Source organism: Rhinichthys klamathensis, unplaced genomic scaffold (genome assembly GCF_029890125.1).
Source record: "Rhinichthys klamathensis goyatoka isolate OS25496 unplaced genomic scaffold, OSU_Roscu_1.1 h1tg000018l_1, whole genome shotgun sequence".
In the NCBI taxonomy this organism is placed as follows: Eukaryota; Metazoa; Chordata; class Actinopteri; order Cypriniformes; family Leuciscidae; genus Rhinichthys; species Rhinichthys klamathensis.
The window spans coordinates 840,763-865,723 of NW_026606569.1; the positions used below are offsets into that span (position 1 = coordinate 840,763).

General features: G+C 40.4%; 1 long non-coding RNA gene across 2 annotated transcripts; it reads right to left on the reverse strand.

The window, feature by feature from the left end:
- Positions 1–21,486: 21,486 nt before the first annotated feature.
- On the reverse strand, positions 21,487–22,851 carry LOC130070726 (uncharacterized). 2 transcript variants are annotated; one of them, XR_008803913.1, is made up of 4 exons: positions 22,684–22,851; positions 22,492–22,604; positions 22,287–22,350; positions 21,487–21,876 (listed from the first exon to the last, which is right to left on the reverse strand). It is a non-coding gene; the product is annotated as an uncharacterized LOC130070726 (long non-coding RNA). The 2 variants fall into 2 exon arrangements; XR_008803912.1 differs by having other exon boundaries at positions 21,487–21,882.
- Positions 22,852–24,961: the final 2,110 nt, after the last annotated feature.

Here is a 24,961-nt window from a genome sequence, read left to right on the forward strand (position 1 = left end):
ACACTGAATATGGGTTGGAGCTTTTAATTTTGAACTCTCAAAGTGCACCAGATTGATGACTTTAACATTAAAACCCCCTAAGCCTTGTAGCAGCCCATTAGATTAGTAATAATAGTACTGGTGGTAGAAATTGTAATTTATCTACTACAAGTTACATGGTCAGATAAAATGTATTTGTACAATACAACTGGGTGGGTGGGTGGGTGGGGGGGGGGGGGGGGGGGGAGGGGGCGCAAAACTCAATCTCGCCTAGGGCAACCAAAGGGCTAGAGCCGGCCCTGTTTGAGTGGCATGGGAGAGAGTCGGAAGTTCATTTGTGGCAACTACCTACGAGTTTTTAATAGCATATTATGAGGGGTATACAGACCCAGAACCAGATATGATGAATGAAGACCCGGAGCCAGAATTATTATAAATTAAAGTTTTACTGTAGATAGTTTGCAGTTTCATCAGCAGAAGTCAGCTTCAAGACTCACACAGGAGTTCGTAGGCCGCACCGCTTACAGTTACACAGATCACAGCAATTATACCATTTACAGGTTGAATGATTCTCATTGGCTAAGAAATAGATAAACAGTAATTTTCCACACATATACAGATATACTGAAGCATTTCTCCATGGATTATGCAGCTGACACTCGGACGCTGAAGTCAGGCACGTCGTGACCTTCCATGTCGCAGATTTGGGTTGCTGAACACCAGCATGTCCAGAACAACAACTCAGTCAATCTCCAATAATGCCAGTGGTTCCTTAACCTGCAACCAAAAAGACTAACACACACATCGCTTTTCCAAGGTTGGATTTGGCCAGGCTCTAACTATAAACAGGAAAGTCCTCTCAAAACATCAAGATAATGCGTTCTGTCTCTCAAGGATAGCTAAACTTTAGTCTAACTGGAAAGTAAGGCTTTAACAAAGAAATGGTCCCTTAAATCTCCAGAGAAGTTATTCAACTCATTTGATATTTAGAAGGAAACATATCGATTAATACCTTGATGCCCCGCCCCCCCCCCCCCAATTCAATATTTTAAAGGAACACGCCGACTTTTTGGGACTTTAGCTTATTCCCCGTATCCCCCTGAGTTAGATAAGTCCATACATACCTTTTTCATCTCTGTCTGACGCACCCACCGCTAGCCTAGCTTAGCACAAAGACTGGAAGTAAATGGCTCCAGCTAGCATACTAATCCCAATAAGTGACAAAATAACGCCAACATTTTCCTATTTACATGTTGTGATCTGTATAGTCACAGCGTGTACAAATAACAAGGTGATATGAGACACAGCCATCTTTTAACCGTATACATACTGGGAACTATATTCTCAGAAGGCGAAGCGCTGCTACGTGGGCGGAGTGATTAGCGCAACACTCTGAGCGAACTCTCTGCTCCTCACCACGGGGCTTCTCAGGCGCTGCCAGCAAATCACTCCGATGTTTAAGTTACCGATATGGAAAATCTGCTCAGTATCGCTCAAAACGCTGAATGAGTTTGTTTAGCGAAATGTTACTAAGTTCTACAGACACACAAATCCTCTCATTATAAACAAAGCGGAGACACAATTAAAATAAAAGCACAATTCAAATAAAAGATAAATGATTAGGTTTAGTCAGATTCAATGTTTAAATGGGAGTTTTCACACTCAATGAATTTGCGCTGAACTGACTGACAGCTTCAGTAATTATACAGGAAGTGCTATTTACCCACTGTGTCATGACTGGTGATTTTGAAACCACTGCAAAACAATGTTCATCTTCGGAACCAGTTCAACCAGGACCATTTCAGGAAAACAAATGAGGCATGTTCAAAACACACACACACACACAGTCCTGGAGGGGTTTCCAGAAAGCAGGTTAATGTCCCAGTCATAAATAAATCATTAGTGCTCTTTGCCCAAACTATTGTCTCAGTATTAGTTACTATAGTAAATGTATTTTATGTTACACTTCATTTCATGTTTCTCTTTTATCTTTCTGTACCATCTATTTTAATATTTAAAGTACCAAATATTTTAAATACTGTAAATGCCAGACAGTCGAGAACCCAATTAATGAGAAATACTGTTGATTAGAAATGCATATGATTATCATCATTCTTATCAATACGCATGATATGAAATACTGTTTGAGGAATCACAGAAACACTGATAAACAGTCAAATGAGAAAACAACTAAAGAAAGATGAAACACTCACCTCAAATGAAATCTTATTCTTATCTCGATCTTTATTTTCCCCTCCTCTGAACAGTTGTTGAACAGCAGCTCTGAAATGTCTTTCACTTCTACCAGACGTGAGAATGAGAAGAATGACAGTCAGACATTAAACTCTGATCTGCTTTATTCAGTCATTTCACATGAATCTTTCATTCTCAGGAATGCTTGATCAGAAGTAGTTTTACTAGTTTGTGAAATTGTGCTTTGTATAGGCTGAAGTAGTTGACGTAAAAAGGAAATCAATGTCAGACATATATGGTTATTTTTGTAACAACCATGTTGTCAAGTTATGATTAAAACTTCCATTTTTCACTGTTTTATTTATGGTGTCGGCAAATCTAGACACCGCACTGTCTTAAGCCACAAAGAGCCACTCTTATCTCCCCTATAAAGTAAGAAAATAAATCAGAAAAAAAAACTAGAACAAAGACCATCTTCTGTTTCAGTTTTACTAGTTTGTGAAATTGTGCTTTTTATGTCAAACTTGGATGAAATGTATCAACCCAAGATATTTATAGTGTTGTGTAATGCTGAATTGTTTTCACAGTAAAAGGTGAATTTGTGAGATTAATAAAAACAGCTTAATTCTGTTTATGATTCATCCAGGTATATAAAATAAATATACATTTATTTTAGAAGATTGTGTTGCGTTCCATATCGTTACGTGATGTAAAAACGACTGTCGCTAAATTTGTATACTATAAGTGGTAATGCTAATTGGTAGATAATGTTATTTTAACTGATACATTACCCCCAAAAGACAATTTAAAGCTACAGTCCAAAACTACTTTTGGTTAAAAATGATCCAAAATGAATTTGGGCAAGTACATAACCAGCCAGTGTTCAAAACCATCAGCTTACCTTCGCCCAGTTCACACCGGTAAGCTTGTAATAATGTGAGTGGCACTGGTGGGTTTTCAGGGGAAATACGAGCTTCTGTCGCTCGTCTCTGCGTCGTCACGTCACGATTGTACACATAAAGAAGGAGTCCCGGTTAGTGGGTACATGTGAGGAGGCTGCAGGTGGAGGATCATTTACAGCCTTTACTCACTTTACAGCTGATTATTAAAAAAAAGCAACAACCCCCCAACCCATAAAAAATAAAAAAAGAGAATCTCAGATTAAGAATTCGTCCCTAATCATTATATATCTCACCCTAGGACACACCAAAGGCATTATGGATTCCGACGAAAACTTCAAAAAACTTGTCAGGCAGTTCTACGCGTACACCTTTCACCATGAGAAAACCCTGAGAGAGGGAGAAGCCAAAGATGTTAGACCTCGTCGCCTACAACAGATTACGAATGAGCTAAACGCGGCCATTAAACCGGCACTCCTCAATATGAACCAGGGCACGGAAGACCTAATCTTTGGAAATGCCCAGAACTGGCTTCAGATTGGTATGGAAATCCTGAAGAAACATTACTCGGAATGTCTGATTTCGACTCAGGACAGGATCACCCATACCTCAGTGAGTAGATGGGAGGAGGCTTGGGACATCGCGGTCAAGTGGGGGAGAAAAAACTTTAAAACACTGAAGGACAGCACAATCCAACAAGCGTCCCAAGCGGTCCGGAGTTTTATGAACCCTACAAACCCGACCGGAGCCACGGTACCGGACACCACGACACCAAAAGCCCCAAAAGAAATTAGTACCCGTCGGAAAATGGTGGAGGAGGGAACAGAAACTGGAGAAGACCCCGCCCCGAAGAGAAGTAAACCTGTAGAAGTTAGTGCGGTAGCCACAGGGGACTCAGAGGAGGAGGAGGTCTTCTACCCCACCACAGAGTCCCCCAGCACATCATCAATTGTTTCTAAAGAAAAAACAACCAAATCAGTCACCACAACAACTAAATCCATCACCGCAGAAACACAAACCGACAGAAGAGAAGCCCAAACTGGGAGTAGCTCTACAACATCGTTAGAACCACAGGGTCCCAAACCCCAGACCAGGTTGGACCACCAGTCTTATGGCATCTTCGAACGGCATGTCTGCAAGAAAGACAAATATGACAACTGGTCCCTGATTCCTAAAAAGCCCATCCTATTCCTGGGAGACTCTAACCTGTCCCGGCTTCCCCTGATCAGCAATGACTATAGTGCAAACGGTCTGTTATCCGGGGGCTAAATTAGCACATGCCTATCACCTAATTAAAAACAAAACAAAGACCAGTCCAGACACCCAGCTGATTTTGATGAACTTTGGACTCAATGATAGGGAACAGGGCAATACCACTATATTAAATAAAACCATCGAGAGAATGCAGGGGGCAGTCAAAGCCACATTCCCGTCAGCCACTGTTTATTTCCAGCTAATTAACTACAGTAGAAGTCTACCCACTAGGGTTCAAGAAAACATCGATTTTCTTAACAAGATCATTAAAGAAAGAACCCAGTTTATCCCACTACTACCGGCCAGTCAATTTAGAACACTGGAGGATAATATTCACTGGTCCCCTGAAACGGCGGACGCCATGGTAAAACACTGGCTCAAATTTTTGAGGATTAAAGAAACACAGTAACAACAACAAAGAAGGTAAAAGCAAAGGGTCAAGCAATTTCATGTTTCTAAAAAAACAACACATCCCAACAGGAAAGGTGATACTAGAATAGAAAAACAACAGAAATAAGAACATCTTAATAATAAGAAAAACAAAAAAAACACAAAAACAACAACAACAAAAAAAAAAAAATTATAATAATAGGTTCCACTTCCTTAGAGAATTCAAACAAAGAAAAAGGGAATAGAAAATGATTATCCAGGAGATTTCCTGATGTGATTCTAACCCTTTTTCACCCCATTTTTTTGCTCTACCTACCCTCTCACACCTACCCCGTCCCTAAATCCTCAGCTGTATGATATCTGTTTTGTGAACCGAAAGGCCCTGGTTACGGTTTTAAAAAAAAAGGTTTTTATAGGATATGTTTTTATGGACCCGAAAGTGTTAGACCTGTCTGGGCCACCCACTTAAAGAGCCTTTACTCACAGCAGAAAAAAAAGGGGAAAAAATTGTATTTCAAAGAGAACGAGTTCTACGTAACATTAAATTGCTATATTTTTTATATTAAATTGATTTTTGAGGTTAAAATAACAATTTCTTTAGATGAAATTCAAATGGTATGACAATAGAGATTAGCCTAGACTGTATAGAAATTAAATTATACAGATAACACTAATACACACTAAATACACGTAGTCACGCAATGTTGAAAACTAACAATTTGAGAACTAAGTATAACAATAATAATATGTGCAGTTTGACGTGATCTGAGCTGCGATCGTTAGATTGAATCACCATTGGTAGCGCGATTGATTGCAAACCTTATTTTCCCCCCAGTTGGTCAGAACAAAACCGGCAGACATGTTACTTGTTCAGACGATATTTTCCAGCGAAACTGCTTATTTTGGACTTACTTCCGAGATGTAGCATCTGTAAATCTGAAGTACAGTGAATACTGGTGCGTTGACTGACACATACAACCCAAAGACATTAGATTCATCCGCGCTGAGGAGCCGTGCCGATGCACAACACACGTACAGAAGATAACTCCGCAAATTACTGCAATTGCAGGTTTCAAACAGAGATGGCGACAAAGAGGCGAAACTTACAGACTACAGCTTTAAAGTCATTATTGTGTTAAATGAGAAAAGCATCAAATAGACACTACAAAAAGTAGCTTTAGAAAGTAATATTTTGATTCAACATGGGTTTTTTTTTCATTTTTTTTTTATATCAGCTGATCTGATATTCGCTAGTGTAATAAAGATAAACATAACTTTTAATAAGTGGGAAATTCCAGACTTTAAACCAATAAACATTTAAATGTTTAGGACGTTTGCGCTGTAAGAATGTACAGGGAGACCTCAGATATAAAAACGCTGTTTTCTCATTAAAATCTGATGATTTCCTATTAATTCCATAAAATACTAGGGAATACCAATATGGCGGCTTAAGTTTTTTATGATTTCATGAGCAATCCTGTCATTTATATAGATCAGTTATTAATACGCATTTTAGAAGACTATATAATTAAAAGATGATAGAATTCCTGTGAATATGTTTATCAGTTATCATGACAACTGGTTAAACATGCATATTTAATACATATAAAAAATGACTGTGAATCAATGTTTGTGTTTAAGATTGTTTAATTTACGGTGTGATTTGGTATTTTAAATATATTTTTATATATATAAATATAAACCCAAATACTATTTAACTTACTGTAATATAGGCTGTATATGAGATGTGCTTCTCTGCTCATTATGCGCTGTCTTGCATCGTGTCTGATGGCTCTTTCGATTACATTGATCTCCTAGTTGTGTGTGGGGAGAGAATGCCAGTCCATCTAAACTCTCGGCAGACGGACGGCACTCGGGACTCTCCGACACACAGGAACACGGGGAGAAGCGTGTCGAAGCCACAGGCACAGCAATGGGAGACCCAACTGGTTTATCGTCTGGGCTTGAGCTGAAACTGGCCTCTTTGGGACGAACAATCCCTCAGGGACGCTGGAAAACGCTGAAGGGGAACGTCTTTCTTCTCTTTGAAGGGTTTTTAAACAAGTCATGCTGTAAAATGGCATCTAAGGTGATCCGGGACCCTCTGTCATGAAGTTTCTCAAGAAGATCCAGCAATTCTGTAAACGTTTTCAGAAGACAGTTGATCAGTCACGTTTGTCCTTATAGACACTCTTAATAAACAGATTTTGAGAAATGTAGTTCATGTGAGGTCATGTTACCATGAAATACACAGCATTTCTTGCTGTCACTAAGATATTCTCTGGATGCCCATGAACATTTATTCATTGCTAAACATTCATTGTCAATCCGCTGTTTTACACTTTACACTAATCATTTTACTGAGCTCTATATGTTTCTCAAGCAATGTTATTTCCATTTCATTCCTGTCGTTGGTCTCACCTTTGGACAGATATGACATTTGCCAAAACCAACGGGTTATTCTCGGGACCAGCGCATCCAGCAGTTTGCGTATGTCGTCAGTGGCGGCCCACTCGGCGTACTTTCTGACCGCTGCGTTTAAAATGGGTTCATCCGCTCCTGTAAGAATACATTTCCAGAGTTTAGTAAAGCATCATCAAACACATCAGCAGTGAGCGGTGTTGGAGAAGCCGACTCACGTCCTTCTGGGAGGAGCAGTGCGCCACTGAAGTCCATCAGCTGGACTTGCAGGCTGTTCGAGTAGATGAGGACGTTCTTCAAGTGTGTGTCGTGATAAACGCCATGATCCATGCAGTGCTGCAGCGCAACAACGAGCTGCCGAATGATGTGTTTCACTACGTATTCGGTCAGGCTGCCTCGGTTTCGCTGGACGTACTCGTATAAGGTCATGGCGTTTTGGGGATACTCCATTACCAGTATATCTTCATCTTTCATGACAAACATGTCATATAGTTTTATGATGTGTGTGCTAGTTTTAGGCTTCTGTAGCAGCACCATTGCAGCGGCGTCTCGACTCAGAGGTGTGGAATACCCCGGCTAAAGAAAAGAGAAGGTTAGTTGATTCCTAACTAATCTCTAATCTCATGACTAAAGGCCCGGGAAACTTCATTTTCCATCTCGCGAGCCGTTCAAAGTAAACTCTCGGGCTGCCCTGACTACAGAGTAGTCATTCATTCAAGCCATTAGTCAATTAATCACATGTTTATATTCATTTAATTACTTACATTAATAAACCACATACTTTGGGCTTAAGAGTTTTAAAGATGAAAACAATGTTCTTTACAGTTGATGTTTCTAGGCTTTCAACTATATCTTATACTGTCTACATACAGGTTTATCAGTTACCAAATTACAATTTAATAAAACGATTCTTGGAGAATTTCATGAAGAATAAATTAGTCAACTTACCATTTCCACGAGCTTCTCAGGCCGGCTCTTCTTAAAAACGCTGATGATCACCTAAAAATGAAGAAAATTGTTGCAAACGTAAGTAATCTGGTCCATTTTTGTTTGTGTGCATGATAATCTACAATCTTTACACTTCTGATCAAACCTGTATGTTTATGTCAGGACTGAAAGACTAAAGGCAGAAGGAAACAAGAGGGGAAAGGTTTGAGCAACTTACTCGTTTGCTGTCCGCTACTCGAAATCCCATATAATCACTGCGATCGCCTCTGGATTTCAGTTCCTTCACCACCTCATACTGAGATTTAAAGGATCCTGAAAAACACACGTTAGCATGTTAATGTCCAGCACACACACACACACACACACACCTGAGGCCAGGAGTAGAGATTACACTATCAGCTGAAGAGGAGATGAATCAGAGTGATAATAATGAACACTCACTGCGTGTCGACCTGTGTGTCGATCTGTGTGTCGGCCTGGACTCCGGCGGACCTGTCGGTGTGTGTGTCGGCCTGGACTCCGGCGGACCTGTCGGTGTGTGTGTCGGCCTGGACTCCGGCGGACCTGTCGGTGTGTGTGTCGGCCTGGACTCCGGCGGACCTGTCGGTGTGTGTGTCGGCCTGGACTCCGGCGGACCTGCCGGTGTGTGTGGACGCTCCTGCTCAGGCACAAAAGCACACACTTCGGTTTCGTTGGTGTGGAAGAGACGTTTCCCAGCCTTCCACGCTCTCGAGGCGCCAGCACACACTCTCGTCCACTTTGAGTGCTTTTCTGCAAACAACAATATTGACGAGAAACGTGTGTTTTATTAGCACAGATTACAGCTGAATGATTCACTAGTTTTGCATTGAAGAACACTAGAAAAATGACACACACGTTGCTAAAGCTGCGCATGGAAGTCACGTTATAATTGTCTCCTTCTGTTTATTTCTGTCTATATGCTCCTGAGACCCAGAGGAAAAAGTTTTGTAAATTTTGTATTTTTTTTATGTCATTACATTGTTTAGAGAATCTGTCTATAAACTACAGGAACGTCTGTCTGTGTCTGTCTGTTATTCGCATATCTCTCGAACCGTTAGTCCGATGGATTTCAGACTTGACGGGTGTCTTGCTACGGGCACGAGTAAGTGCAGTGCCGAGTTTGACGTTGTTTGGATTAGAAATGCAAAAGATATCGGTAAATATATCGGTAAAAGAAGCACACATTGAAGTTGTGGTTTAAAAATAAACATGAAGTCAGCTACACTGTTTACTTCTGAATATTGTAGTTATATTAGTAGTTAGTTATGTATGTAGTTCAATTTTCCATATTGTATGTCATTATGTCAGTATCAGTATTTGCTTTCAACCATGGACAAATAAAAATGTCACTGAACTTTTGCTGAGTAATTGTAACAATGAGCACTCAAACACACCAAACCAACACTAAAAACACACGAAAACTGATTTAGCACATACATACTGTCAAATCGACACACACGTATAATTATACAGTATATATAAATATAATATAGCCCATACACAGACACTGTGTGTGTGTGTATAGTGTGTGAATGAACCTGTGGTGTATTGGTGTGTGTGTGTGCGTGTGTGTGTGTGTGTGTGTGTGTGTGTGTGTGTGTGTGTGTGTGTGTGTGTGAATTAACCTGTGGTGTATTGCTGTGTGTGTGTGGTGTGTGAATGAACCTGTGGTGTATGGTGTGTGAATGGACCTGTGGTGTATTGGTGTGTGTGTGTGTGAGAATGAACCTGTGGTGTTGTCCCCCCACGCGACTCTAGGGGGAGCGGGAGCTTCACACTCCTCTGTAGTGTTTCTCTCCTCAACAGCGCCACCCCGCGGCTCCTCCAACACTTCACTGCAGATCTCCTCGTCCACTGAAGAGTGTGCAAACATCGTGTCCACTGCAGATCCTGGGCTTTACAGCTGCAACTGCGTTTCTACAATGTTAGACTGACTGACTCTGAGGCTGATAACCGCTGCACTGAACAACTCGGCCTGTGACGTGATTTGGAACTCGCGCTGGCGGTGACGTCACAGCGGCTGCTCTGCACGCGGTCGGTCGATCGCCCCGAACACATTTAAAGAGACAGTTCACCAAAAATTAAAAAAAGATTCATCATTTAATCACACTCATGTTGTTCCAAACCCGGGAGACTTTCCATCATCTTCAGAACACAAATGAAGATATTTTTAAATTAAATCTGACAGATTTCCACGCAACAGAGTTAATGAGAATCTATTTAAATCGAGTGGTTTAGTCCAAATCTCCTGAAGAGACTCGATCGCTTTATATGATGAACAGTTTGAATTTAGGCTTTTATTCTCTACTGTAAAAAAACAAACCCTCTAATGGTAACTTTGTAGGGAACTGTGTTGTTGTTATGTCCAAAAACACACTGCATTCATTTATTAATCAGCATTTATTTAGTGTTACACACACTAAGCCACATTTTGAACATTACAAATTATTTAACCATGTACAGAGTACAGAAAACTGAACACATCAATTCATAAAAAGTATATATTTTTTAAAGTCTCATCATGGGTATAGTTTAATAATGATTTAATCACTGATACTCTTCATAATTTGGCCCGCTTTACAATCATATCAGGAAAGGATCTCCTCAACACCACCAGTGTGCTCACCACACACACCTCTCTATATCTCTCTCTCACACAATACAACACACACACACACACACACACACACACACACACATCTCTCTCTCTCTCTCACACACACACACACACACACACACACCAGGACAGTTTTCTGGGGCCCAGCCGCTAGGGGGAGCCCATGCAGTCCAGCAATAGTTATGTTCATCCTAAATATAAGCAAAGGTTACCATATTTTATTTTGAACCAAAATAGCACCATTAATTGTTGGAAGTGAGAAAAAAAAATGCATTTTATTTAATGTTGCTTTAGTAAAATGTAGCCTGTGTCATAATGAAACACCCCTCTCCTGAAAATGGTCTGAGTAAGGTATTTTTTGTTGTACGTAACGCAACGTCAAAACGCCAGCGCTTCGCGCCAGTTCGTGGTCGGCAGCGCAAGTGACCTGAAACAAATACTAGCTAATGTTGGAGTAAATGTCCTTGCTATGCCAGGGCCTGCACATAAATCAGGGTGCCAGAAAAGAAAGGAGAAGAAAAAGAGTGAGCTGGCAAGGGCTTTAGACCCAAATAATAATAATGTATTGACCAACTTTTTTCAGTCAGCTCAGAAAGCTGCACTCCCAGTCAGGCGAACGATAGCCAGGAGCCGAATGATACAGCTAATGACTTTAAAGACACTATAAAGGGCTTTACATCCAGAAAGACAAGGAAGATGGCTGTATAAGAGTGTATAAGCTGTATATATTGCGCCGCTCAAGAAAAGCACATGATCTTCTTTTCCACCTTAATGATACCAGTACAGCGCCAAATAAACATGAATGAGCGTCTGAAAGTGTGTTAAAAGATAGAGTACAACTTATCGAAATCCGTGTGATGTAACGTGGTATCGCTCAATCAGTGTTTCAACCGTGGAAAGACGTCAGTAAAACAGCTTGTAAACAATGTCATGTAACGTCACATTTACCTCAGAAAAACCATATCCAGTGACCATAATGACGTTTTATGGTATATTTATATGTGTTTGTTGGATTGTTAATTGTATGTTACCTCTTCCTGCCCAGGGACTACAGATTAAATTTAGCTTGTAGCTAATTCTGGTATGGCTGAGTGCCATACACTGTCCCTGTTAAATAAATAAATAAAAATAAAAATAAAATAAACTTAGTCAGTTAGTCAGCTAGAAAAAAATAGCTCTAGAGAGGAGAATTTTGCTAAATATATGCACCATATTACATATTCATTATAATTTTTAATGTTCTTCAACATTTAATGCATATGTTTCAATAAATCTGGCAAGTTTTTATGACAGCCAAATGTTTATATTTCATTAAACTTTCTTATTATAAAAATAAATAAGTGTAATTTAAGTGTTTGTATAGCTACAAATCAGTTCATTTTTACCTTCAATTTTATAGTAGGCTACAACTGACTCCCATAGTTTACAGCATTAGTTAAGAGATTTGTTTTCCTTGAAAACATTTGCCATGTATTGTACCTGATATCCAAAATAATCAATATTGAATCGAATCATAGTAGAAATCGAATCGAATTGCAAGCTTGTGAATCGAAATCGAATTGTGAAATTGGTGTCAATACCCAGCCCTAGTACCTATGAGCCCCATCACTGAGTAAGAGAGAGAGCACACGCATGATATGAGTGGCCTATAGCAGATTTGGGGAGGGCCCATTCACTCGACCTTTTCAGGGGCCCAGTCATTTCTGTGTCATTTCATTCAGTTTTAAACATACAGTCAACTTCGCGTATACAGACAGGAGCCATCTTTGAAATACAGCCTTTACCAGTCGATCTACAAACGCCGATCCAAGCCTGCTGTTGTAGTGAGGTGAGGTGGGGGGCCCCTCCTGTCTGCGACACTAATGAGACCATTAGCTTCTCCAGTTCCACGGTTTGGGTAAATTATATTTAAAGAAACAAAGTAATTACATAGACATTCATAATAGACCAAAAACCCCATTCATTCCTTCGATCAAACGAAATATGAATTTTCGCATACAAAAAATAAAACTAGAACCAATTCAAATGAAATGTTCATTCAAGTGTGGCCTTCGCCATCACACACACACACACACATCTTCAAACTGCAACACAGAGACAATATACATGGGTTCACTCTTAAAATAATATGTGGTCTTTAGCAAGATTGGACAGATTTTTTGGTTTTAGTCATCAACTTAATCTTTTTAGGGATTGTTTTATTGTTCCAGATAGTTTTTCCGATCATAGTTCAGTACAGTGTTTTTTAACTTTAGGATCCATAAAACCAAAGAGTGCAATGTGGCATTTTAATAACAGCCTTTTAACTGATGTGGAATTTAGAGATATCTTTAAAGGGACACTGTGTAGAAATGTCTCCCATCTAGCGGTGAAATTGTATTTTGCATTCAAACGAATTGTGCTCTCCAGCGCCTCGCTTTTTCAAATGCGTGTTGTATCTACGGTAGCCGTTATGTACCAAAGAGCTGTGACAGGATGTCTTCTAATAGCACCTCGTCGAGTGTTCCTTCGGGTGAACAGGTTTGTTATTTCAAACAAACGAATGAAGTGTGAAACTTGACTGAATTGATTATGAATTACTGACTGTGAAACTTGCCGGGGCAGTGACAAGCGCCTCTCACTGCTCTGCTCCTCCGCTTCTGCTGCGTTCAGTCACGTCACGCTGGCTCTGAACGAAAGCGCGCTGTGGAAACGCGTTGGCCTAGTACTTTTTGTCCGTCTCTGCTATTCTAGTTTTTCAAGATGGCGGAACGACATGGAAGCCTCCGTGGACCTACTCGTCCCATGTATATAAAGATAATAAATTATTTGTTTACGAGGATAAGTCAGATAATTGGCAGAGGTATTTGTACACCATTGAGGACATATTTATGAATAAAAATATTGATTTTAGATAATAAAATACCTAAAAAAGTACACATTGTCCCTCTTAAGTTTTTTTTTTTTGTTTTTTTTTTTGTGAAAAATTTTAGAACCAATAAAAATCTGATTTCCAATCTTTGCAGCAGTGGTGGCTGGTGGGATTTTGGAAAAACGCAAATTAAACAATTGTATGCTTACAACATCACTAAAGAATGAAGTCTTTCAATGGTAAATTTAGAAGTTGATATAAAGAAACCTCAAGAACCTATTGGAACTGAACAGAATCAAGGGCTTATTGAAATTTTAAATAGAAAAAAGAAAGAATTGGCAGGAATTTTCGACCTGAAAGCACAAGGGGCTCTGATCTAGTGACGTCACGTTCGTGAGCGAATCCTTCTTTTTGAACGAATCTTTTAGGTGAACGAATCGTTCTCGTTCACGTAATCCATTGACTCATATTTCTCGTTCACTGAAATCCGCTATTAGTGGCGCTAGACTTTTTCAACCTGTCAAAGAATGACTCGAGCCAATAGACTTCGAGTGTGAGATGTGACGGAGCAAGTGATTTGTTGAATGTAGTGACCGAATACGCCCTTCACTGACCGTGACCGAGTTGAACGAGAGAGATCGTTCGTGCTGACTCTACTGCCATTTACTACATTTTGGTGAACGAACTGAAAATGAACTGGAAAGAATAAAAATTTCCACCACTACTCTGATCAGATCCCGTTTTAAGAATATAGAGTGGATGGATGTATCGTCAAAAAATATATATATATATTTGGAAAGAAAAAATAGAACGCAAAACATGTATACATCTTTTTTGGCCAAGGATGGTGCACTCTTGTTGAATCATACAGAAATTCGGAAGAGAGCGGTAGAATTTTATAAAGACCTGTATAGCCGTGAACTTACACAGGTCAAACACTAATGAGTGATTGAAGAGGCAAACGCCGATCTCTGTAGAGAGATAACGTTGGAAGAGCTGAAGAAAGCTCTTCAAGGCATGGGATGCGGCGGGAATAGATGGCCTATCTGTAGACTTTTATGCCTGAGATTGGTGCCGATCTGGTTGCAGTCATCAACGAGAGTCTAAACAGTGGAAAGTTACCACTGAGCTGCAGTGGAGCCAAAGAAAGGAGACCTGAGTGACATAAAAAAAAGGAGGCCTGTGTCATTGTTATGGAGTGATTTATACAATTTTATCCAAAGCATTAGGACCCCCTCGAAAACGAGATGTTACATCTCAAGGGGCTATCCTTCAAAATAAATTTCAAATTAGCAAATAGATTGAGTGGGGTTTTGGAAGATTTATTTAAACAGTTTGATGAAGTATTCACTGTGGAGATTTTTATTTGTGGTTTTAAGTATTCAAGAAAACGTTCTTATGAAGGTCAGTTGATTAACTTTTTCTTGGGTCAAGCAAAAATGGCAATCGATGTTAGTAGAAAAAGTCAAATTGAAAAAGATTCTGATACAGATGTAGTAATGCTTTTTTCAAAGTTGTTGAAATCAAGAATATTGATTTCCGGTATTACAATGCAACAAAGAATCGAATGTTGTTTGAGCAAATATGTTCTTTGTAATATAAGTAATAATATATTGATTTTTTTTAACTCAGCTGTAGAATGTATGCTCTTGTGTGACCTTTTTTTTTATTTTTATTTTTTTATGAAAATAAGAAAATGTGTTTCAAAAATCTCTCTCGTCCAATATGGCATTATTATCCTGTCAGATGTCGAGAGCGCATTATTGTAGCGCGAAAGTACATTAATATTATGCGCGAGCGTGAATCTCTCTGCTCGCGCGCGGAATATGATGTGCCGAGCGTGAATCCCTCTGCTCGCGCGCGGAATATGATATGCCGAGCGCGAATCTCTCTGCTCGCGCGGAATATAATATGCCGAGCGTGAATCTCTCTGCTCGCGCGCGGAATATGATATGCCGAGCGCGAATCTCTCTGCTCGCGCGCGGAATATGATATGCCGAGCGCGAATCTCTCTGCTCGCGCGCGGAATATGATATGCCGAGCGTGAATCCCTCTGCTCGCGCGCGGAATATGATATGCCGAGCGTGAATCTCTCTGCTCGCGCGCGGGAACTGGGCGCGTGCTCTCAGATACACTTCTCTTGTAAGAATTCTCTCTCTGGGCTGAGTGGGCTGAGTGAGCTCGCTGCCTCGCTCAGAGAATATGCCTGCACTTAAAAACGTGTTCAGTGCAATCGCGAATCGCTCCTCTTCCCCAGCTAACAATTTTAGGTTATAAGAACGTTTTCATAACGTTCCCATTAAGTTATAAAAACGTTATTTCTGAATGTTCTAGGGAATTTCAAAAAGTCCAGTTTTTTAGACGTTTTATTAACGTTATTTCTTGGTTATAAGAACGTTCAATTCTCCCGTTATGTAAACGTTGTATTAATGTTATTTCCTGGTTATAATAACGTTAGAACGTTCAATTCTCCCTTTATATAAACGTTGTATTAACGTTCTTGCTTGGTTATAAGAACGTTATTCAAACGTTCAATTCTCCCATTATATAAACGTTCTCTTAATGTTTTTCTAAGATAATGAAAAACGTTTCATTCAATAAAAAACATTAAGAAATGTTTTAATAATTATTAAAACCTTTCTTAATGTTTTTAATATAACAAGGTAGCCAATATAATAGGCCTAGCCTATATGAAGAACCTAAAACAAGAACTTTCAGATTTTAAAATTAAGACAAAATTTTTAAAAAAGACCCATGAATCATGTCTATAATATGTGTAATGTAGTCCACTGAAGTCGAGTTGAATTGAACCCAAGTATAGTTTATTCCAATAAACCGATTTGGGTTGAAGTGACAATATGAAATTAACATGAACATAAACTTGGACTAAACATAGAATCACCAACAATGGTACAGGGAACAGAGCTAGACAAGAGAATGGGAACACAAGGACAAGGATAATGACCAAAAACAACCAATGACATTCACAAGTTAAAGTTAATTTAATTTATATAGCTCATTTTTACAACAATTTCCAAGTTTATGTTCATGTTAATTTCATATGGTCACTTCAACCCAAATCGGTTTATTGGAATAAACTATAGGCCTACTTGGGTTCAATTCAACTCGACTTCAGTGGACTACATTACACATATTATAGACATGATTCATGGGTCTTTTTTTATTTTTTTATTTTTGTCTTAATTTTAAAATCTGAAAGTTCTTGTTTTAGGTTCTTCATATAGGCCTATTATATAGGCTACCTTGTTATATAAAAAACATTAAGACAGGTTTTAATAATTATTAAAACATTTCTTAATGTTTTTTTATTGAATGAAACGTTTTTCATTATCTTAGAAAAACATTAAGAGAACGTTTATATAATGGGAGAATTGAACGTTTGAATAACGTTCTTATAACCAAGCAAGAACGTTAATACAACGTTTATATAAAGGGAGAATTGAACGTTCTAACGTTATTATAACCAGGAAATAACATTAATACAACGTTTACATAACGGGAGAATTGAACGTTCTTATAACCAAGAAATAACGTTAATAAAACGTCTAAAAAACTGGACTTTTTGAAATTCCCTAGAACATTCAGAAATAACGTTTTTATAACTTAATGGGAACGTTATGAAAACGTTCTTATAACCTAAAATTGTTAGCTGGGGAAGAGGAGCGATTCGCGATTGCACTGAACACGTTTTTAAGTGCAGGCATATTCTCTGAGCGAGGCAGCGAGCTCACTCAGCCCACTCAGCCCAGAGAGAGAATTCTTACAAGAGAAGTGTATCTGAGAGCGCGTGCCCAGTTCCCGCGCGCGAGCAGAGAGATTCACGCTCGGCACATCATATTCCGCGCGCGAGCAGAGAGATTCGCGCTCGGCACATCATATTCCGCGCGCGAGCAGAGAGATTCACGCTCGGCACATCATATTCCGCGCGCGAGCAGAGAGATTCACGCTCGGCACATCATATTCCGCGCGCGAGCAGAGAGATTCGCGCTCGGCACATCATATTCCGCGCGCGAGCAGAGAGATTCGCGCTCGGCACATCATATTCCGCGCGCGAGCAGAGGGATTCACGCTCGGCACATCATATTCCGCGCGCGAGCAGAGGGATTCACGCTCGGCACATCATATTCCGCGCGCGAGCAGAGAGATTCACGCTCGGCACATCATATTCCGCGCGCGAGCAGAGAGATTCACGCTCGGCACATCATATTCCGCGCGCGAGCAGAGAGATTCGCGCTCGGCACATCATATTCCGCGCTCGGCACATCATATTCCGCGCGCGAGCAGAGAGATTCACGCTCGGCACATCATATTCCGCGCGCGAGCAGAGGGATTCACGCTCGGCACATCATATTCCGCGCGCGAGCAGAGGGATTCACGCTCGGCACATCATATTCCGCGCGCGAGCAGAGAGATTCACGCTCGGCACATCATATTCCGCGCGCGAGCAGAGAGATTCGCGCTCGGCACATCATATTCCGCGCGCGAGCAGAGAGATTCACGCTCGCGCATTATATTAATGTACTTTCGCGCTACAATAATGCGCTCTCGACATTTGCCAGGATAATAACGCCATAGTCCAATATCACAATTTGCTTCAAAGGGCTTTACAATCTGCAGAAAATGGTTACTAAAAGGCTACATAGTATAGTGAAGCCCTTAACTTTAATTTCATATTATTAATGTGCTTGTACACATTACAAATGCATATATGATGCAAAAATATTATACATCCCTCACACTTAGTAGCATGGGCTTCAGCATACGTCACACTGAGGAAAGCTTCATTGTGGTCATCTCCTGAAGAGCAGGAAGGACACCAGCAGGGTCTCCAAGTGTGGACAATATTTGCCAGCCACATCCATTGCATGGCATTTATTCACTTCTCACTGCTTTCTGTATATGGTGTCGACAAATCTAGACGCCGCACTGTCTTCAGCCACAAAGAGCCCCTCTTATCTCGGGACAGGTGATTCGTTCGACAGGATCTGCAGGGAGAACAGATAATGTCAGTTATGTAGCGTAGGCTAGCTGTGTTAATATAAGGTTTAAAAAGTGTACCCTAATAGTGAGAGATTCTCTTTTTCTTCTAAATGCTGAAGATAAATGAATTGATTGGTCAATCGCGCCATCAAGCGGTATGTTATTCCCAGATAACAACCGCCAAAATGAATAACACACGCTCATCCGGGTTACTACGAGTCATCTTGACCGGTGTCCTGTCATTCCATCAGACCCGTCAGATTGTCCTGCCAAGGCTTACTGCGCATGCGCACATCAGTATTGCATCATTTTTGTCACGCTTAACAACACGCTACCTTACTACTTGCGTGAGAACTTCTTCATGTGAGGTAAGTTTTTTACTATTTATGTTAATTTTTATTATACCAAGATATATAGTAGTAATGAGAACTGTTTACGGTCACATTCATACAAAGCCAGCTAGCACCATTGATCATCTTAGGATTTTTCATGAAAACGTTAGGCTCGATATGGGCTGGGCATATGATTTGATTGTTTGGTGTAAAATATAAACACACAATTATGCCAAAATGTCCGTTTTAAATAAGGTCTCAAATTAACATAATGAATGTAAAGAGTGTAAGATCCGCGCCTCTGTCAGCAGCGCGGCAGGTCTTAAAGTGTCCTAATTTCAATTATGTTTATTCATTTGTTACATCTTGATTTTCTTTTCCAACAATGCCAAATATCCTTTTAGTCTACTTCTGTCATAGTCATGTTTGCTCTTTAATGTAGATGGAGAGCTTTTTTATGGAAGTAAAAGAGTGATCAAAACCAAAGAGGAAGCCAGGATGCTCTTTGAAGACACACATTGGTGTGTGTCTTCAATTAGTGTGTGTCTTCAATTGGTGGACACTGGTGGACACACAGGGATTGGTAAAACACTTGCGGTGCCATCTGTGCCAGATTTTACTGGCATGACATGTCAGTTGACAATAAATTGTTATTTATTTGATAGTTATTTTAGTTTATATACAGTATATATCAACTCACAAATAAATATATATATACATATATTATATTTATATATATATACAACAATTTCTGAAAGGTATTGGAATGTGATCAATGTCAAAAAGTTGGAATGCCGACAGTGCATCAAGGTAAATAAGTGCAGTAACATACAGTATACATACTGTATACTAAAGGAGCTTTTCACCCATTTACTCACAGTGATTTTTCCCCCTTTATTTTTTAAGCTTAACCTCAGGCTTTGTGAAATGTTGTGCATCAAAAGAAGTGTGATAGCAGCTTATCATCCTCAAACTAATGGCCTGGATGAAAAGACCAACGACAACATTAAACGGTAAGTTTTTATTATTGTATGTACCTAGGTCAGGAAAAGTTAAGGTACCCCCGCCCCCCATGACATTTTGACATATCTTACGCTTCAAGGCACCAAATAAGTTATAAATGTGTTCCTAAAAAGGCTTTCATACGCCACGTTTATAAGCCTTTTAAAAAACAAAAATGTATGTTTCATTTTAGAGCCCTCAAGAAATTGGTTAACGACCAGCAGAATGACTGGGATGTCTATCTGGATTCCACCTTGTTTTCTTTAAGATCAAAGGTCCACACCACCACAAAACACTCCCCTTTTCTTTAAATGTATGGGAGAGAGGCAGTGTTCCCTGCAGAGACTCCTGTTGAAATGCCGAAGAGTGTGCTTATGGTAGAAAATAAACAAAGAAGAAAATAAACAAAACCCTAGGTATTTATTTGAAACAGTTGCTAAATTAACGAAAAATAGAGCTTCAACCCCAGAAGTCTCCAAGCAGCACAGCAGTAATGACTTAATGAACTTCTTTACTTACAAGATTGATAATATCAGGGGGACAATCATAACTATGCAACCGTCTACTACAGTATCCCATCAGGCAGTGCATTGTACAGTAGTCTACCTGAGGAAAAATTTTATTCATTCATTGCTATAGGAGAGGAAGAATTTAAATCATCTAAATCGACAACATGTATGTTAGACCCCATACTGATTAAGCTACTGAAAGAGATGCTTCCAAAGTTCATAGATCCCTTCTTAATATCATTAATTCATCTTTTTCATTAGGATACGTACCAAAAACTTTTATGGTGGCTATGATTAAACCACTTGTTAAAAAAATGCAACTTGATCCTACAGAATTAGTCAATTACAGGCCGATCTCGAATCTGCCTTTTCTGTCAAAAATACTATAAAAGGCAGTATCCTCACGACTGTGTTCCTTTCTAGAAAGAAATGATATCTGCGAGGATTTTCAGTCAGGATTTAGACCGTACCATAGTACCGAGACAGCTCTCATCAGAGTCACAAATGATTTGCTCTTATCATCCGATCGTGGTTGTATCTCTCTATTAGTGTTACTCGATCTTAGTGCTGCATTTGACACCATTGACCACAACATTCTTTTAAATAGACTCGAAAACTATGTTGGCATTAGTGCAATTGCATTAGCATGGTTTACATCATACTTATCTCACCGTTATCAGTTTGTAGCAATAAATGAAGAGATGTCTTATCGATCAAAATTTCAGTATGGCGTACCACAAGGCTCAGTACTAGGACCGTTGCTGTTCACTCTGTACATGCTACCATTAGGAGATATCATTAGGAAGCATGGCATTAGTTTTCACTGTTATGCTGATGATACGCAGCTCTATATTTCTTCACGCCCTGAAGAAACCTACCAATTCACAAAATTAACGGAATGCATATGTGACCACAGGAGTCATAAGATTAAGGTTTTGACTCTAGGGTGCTCGACTACGCCACTTGGGGACTTTCACACCAAGATGTAATTTAGGTAGACCTCCAACACCTTACTTGAGACAAGAGGGCTCCCACACACAGATATTAAAGTAATGACAGAGACGTAGTATTGCCGTATAAAAGTATAACAATGTTTATTAAATAATGCAGTAAAAAACAGTCTGGGGTTTATTTCTCAGAATGATGACACTGAGTAGGCCCCATAGGCCGGTCAGAGGGAGGTAGTGGCTGCCACCAGGACTTTGAAGATGCACAAGAAAAATAATGGCTTTAATGGATCAGCTGTTTAGAAGGGGTTACCTGTCCTGGAAGCGGAGTGAGACCGACACACCACCCGTGCTGCTGATTCAATTGCCTATTCACACAGAGGCACACGCATACACACACACACTCACTACAAAATATAAATCACTGCAAATGGTGAGGTGAACGTTACCACTACAAATACGGTGTGCGGTGCGCGAAGAGGAGGACTCCGATCCGACACAGCTTCAACCCTCTAGTTCTCAAAAGAGAAGAAAAAAATGTTACTATTAAAGCCTGACTGATTAGGTCAGAAATCTAAAAGGTTAGCATTCATTACCACCACAAGCTACTGGGGCAGCCAATACCACACTTACTGCTGACATGCAACAACAAACAAAAAAAAAGGGGAAAACAAATAAAAACCAGCCACGCCTGTGTTTAGCCCAGATCAGACAGGCAAACGAAATAACACAAATAAAGAGAACAAAAAAAATGAGGCAGGGATATCACTTAAATCAAATGTACAAGAGGCAAAGCAGCAGTGACAATTTTTCTGAAGAGAGAAACAACCACAATTAAAATCTATTACATATAATAAATGTGACTCAAACCAGGATCACTCACTCAGTGATACAGATACAAAAAAAACACATTTCCTTTTACCTCTATGGGTACAACATTCCACCTAGATGGAAATCGGATTCCAGTTATCTCCCCGTGTGCAAACCTACATGAGAAATTACACAAGCATTGTTTACATAAAAAAATAGCCCATTTCAGATTAAAATAATCGATTTACCACACACATACATATACAAACAGACTACCTAAGGAACGTTCTTACTGTGAGCCATACAGCCAATGTTACCTTGACTGGCGTTCCAAAAGGCAAAACAGAGTGCGCGTACATATATCGTCTTCCAGCACAGACCTTCGGTAGCTCAACAATATGCTACCCGGAAGCGTCTGGTACGCAGTCACCTACCTGTTATCAAACAGTTACATTTTACACACCACTAGTGCAAACAACATGTTTTCAATTGAAATGGTGTGATGACACATACCTCTCACAGGCAACAGCACAGCGAACAGTTTAGAAAAGACGTACACGACGGAGATTCACTCCGTTTTCCCCCTGATGTGCCAGTTTTATGCAACAGTGTTTTGACACTAGCGAATAGCTAGCCGCTTACACGCTAACTAGGGGCGTGGCCGAGGGGAAGAGGGTACGGTGAGCACAGAAAGACAACCTTAGTATGGCCTTATATCTGCCGGTTACACATAGCTGATATAAAAAACTGGATGACTAGTAATTTCCTACTATTAAATTCTGAAAAAACAGAGATTCTAATTATTGGACAAAAAAACGTCCTCATATACGAACCTAAAATACAGTCTAACACTTGATGGCTGCTCTGTCAAGTCTTCGTCATTGGTTAGAAACCTGGGTGTGCTCATGGATCTTTAATCTTTCATTTGAAAGTCACATGTCTGGTATCTGTAAAACCGCATTTTCCATCTTAAAAAATATATCTAAATTACGTCATATGCTCTCAATGACAAAGGCTACTGAAAAACAGTCTCTACCAGTCGATCTACGAACGCCGATCCAAGCCTACTGTTCGCGCTCACCTTATCACAACTTATAGCTCGTTCACATCTCACCAGCGCACTTGGATCGGCGTTCGTAGATCAACTGGTAGAGACTCTTTTTCAAAGATGGCTTCTGCCTGTATACGCGAAGTTGACTGTATGTATAAAATATCTTCTTATTAAACTGTCTGGACACTGACAAAGTTCTCAATGCTTCGGTTTGAAGGTAGGGACCCTCATTATGCTACCGTGCTAGTGTGGGGCTATTTTGAGCCTTGTTAGTGGTATTAACAAGCGATTTTTATTTGTCATTACTCCATGCCCAATATACTAGCGTTATACTAGCTCTATAGGCTAAACTGTTTTTAGAGATAAAACTATTTACATTCATGAAAACAAATCTCAGATAACGGTTGACTAGGTAACAATGTGTAATTAGACCAAAGGTTCATTTTGCGCCGGAGTTCTCCTTTAAGTTCTATACAGAAGAGAACGTTCCGGGTTACTTGACTGTAACCCTGTTCCCTGAAAAAGCGGAACGAGATGCTGCGCTGCTTAGCGCATTGGGAACGTCTTTAATCGTGAACCGCTGTGAATATAGTGTGTAAACACGTCGATAGAATCGACCGGAAGTAATATAGCCTCGGTCGGTGACGTCATCGACGCGCGCCCGCGTGCACTCGCGCACACTCGCGTGCACCCGCGAGGCTATAAATAGATGAGCCGCAGGTGCATCGTCAGGATATTTTGTCTGAAGAGCAGTCCTGGGACATCATCAGCACGGCAAAGTAGCGCAGCATCTCGTTCCGCTTTTTCAGGGAACAGGGTTACAGTCAAGTAACCCGGAACGTTCCCTTTCAAAAGCTAAAATCGATGCTGCGCTGCTTAGCGCATTGGGAACGAGAATACCCACGCCGCCGTGCTTGAAGGTGTCTGGACTCCTTACGGTTGTGTAGGTGTGCTCACAAGAACGCAAGAAAGCCCTAGACATTAGCTTGTGATGTCGACTCAAGGACATGAGAGCCCGGAATGGCATGAACATCTAAACTATAAAACCTTATGAATGTGTGCGGAGAGGACCAGCCTGCCGCATCACAAACATGCTGTAAGGGGGCACCCCTTGCCAAAGCAGTAGAGGAGGCGACTCCTCTGGTCAGGTCTTTTGTCTTCAGAGACCTCTCTGTGTTGGTGTGCAAGCATCTATTTTCTCTCTGCTACAGATCTTTGTTAGGAGTTATTTAGCTTTATACCTGACAGTGTGCAGAATTTTCACTCTTTCTCATCTCTTAACGTCATTTAAAGAGTTTAAAAAGCAAAAAGAGAAATGAGTCAGCAAGCTAAGCGCTGTGTCCCTCCATGTTCTCGACCCATGTCAGAACTGGATACACACGCTTACTGCTTTGTGTGTTTGGGGGAGGAGCATGCGGCCGCTGCATTGGAGTCAGGGGAGTGCGAGCATTGTGAGCTGTTCACTGTTAAAATGCTTCGCGCTCCTCTTGGCTACTTTCAGTCCGCAACCGCATTATCATCATGGGGCTCCCGAATGGATTTGGCTGACGAGCAAGAGACGGGTCCGTCCCTTTCGCTTGCTTGTTCACCAGATCCACTCGTTCCCTCGCGTGATCCCAAAGCGCATCCCGGTGCTTCTTCGGCTCACGCGGGGGACGATGATGAATCTCTTGGGTCTACGGACTTCGAGCAGCCAACTTCTGAGCGTTCCTCGCGCGACGATAAATCTGTCGAGG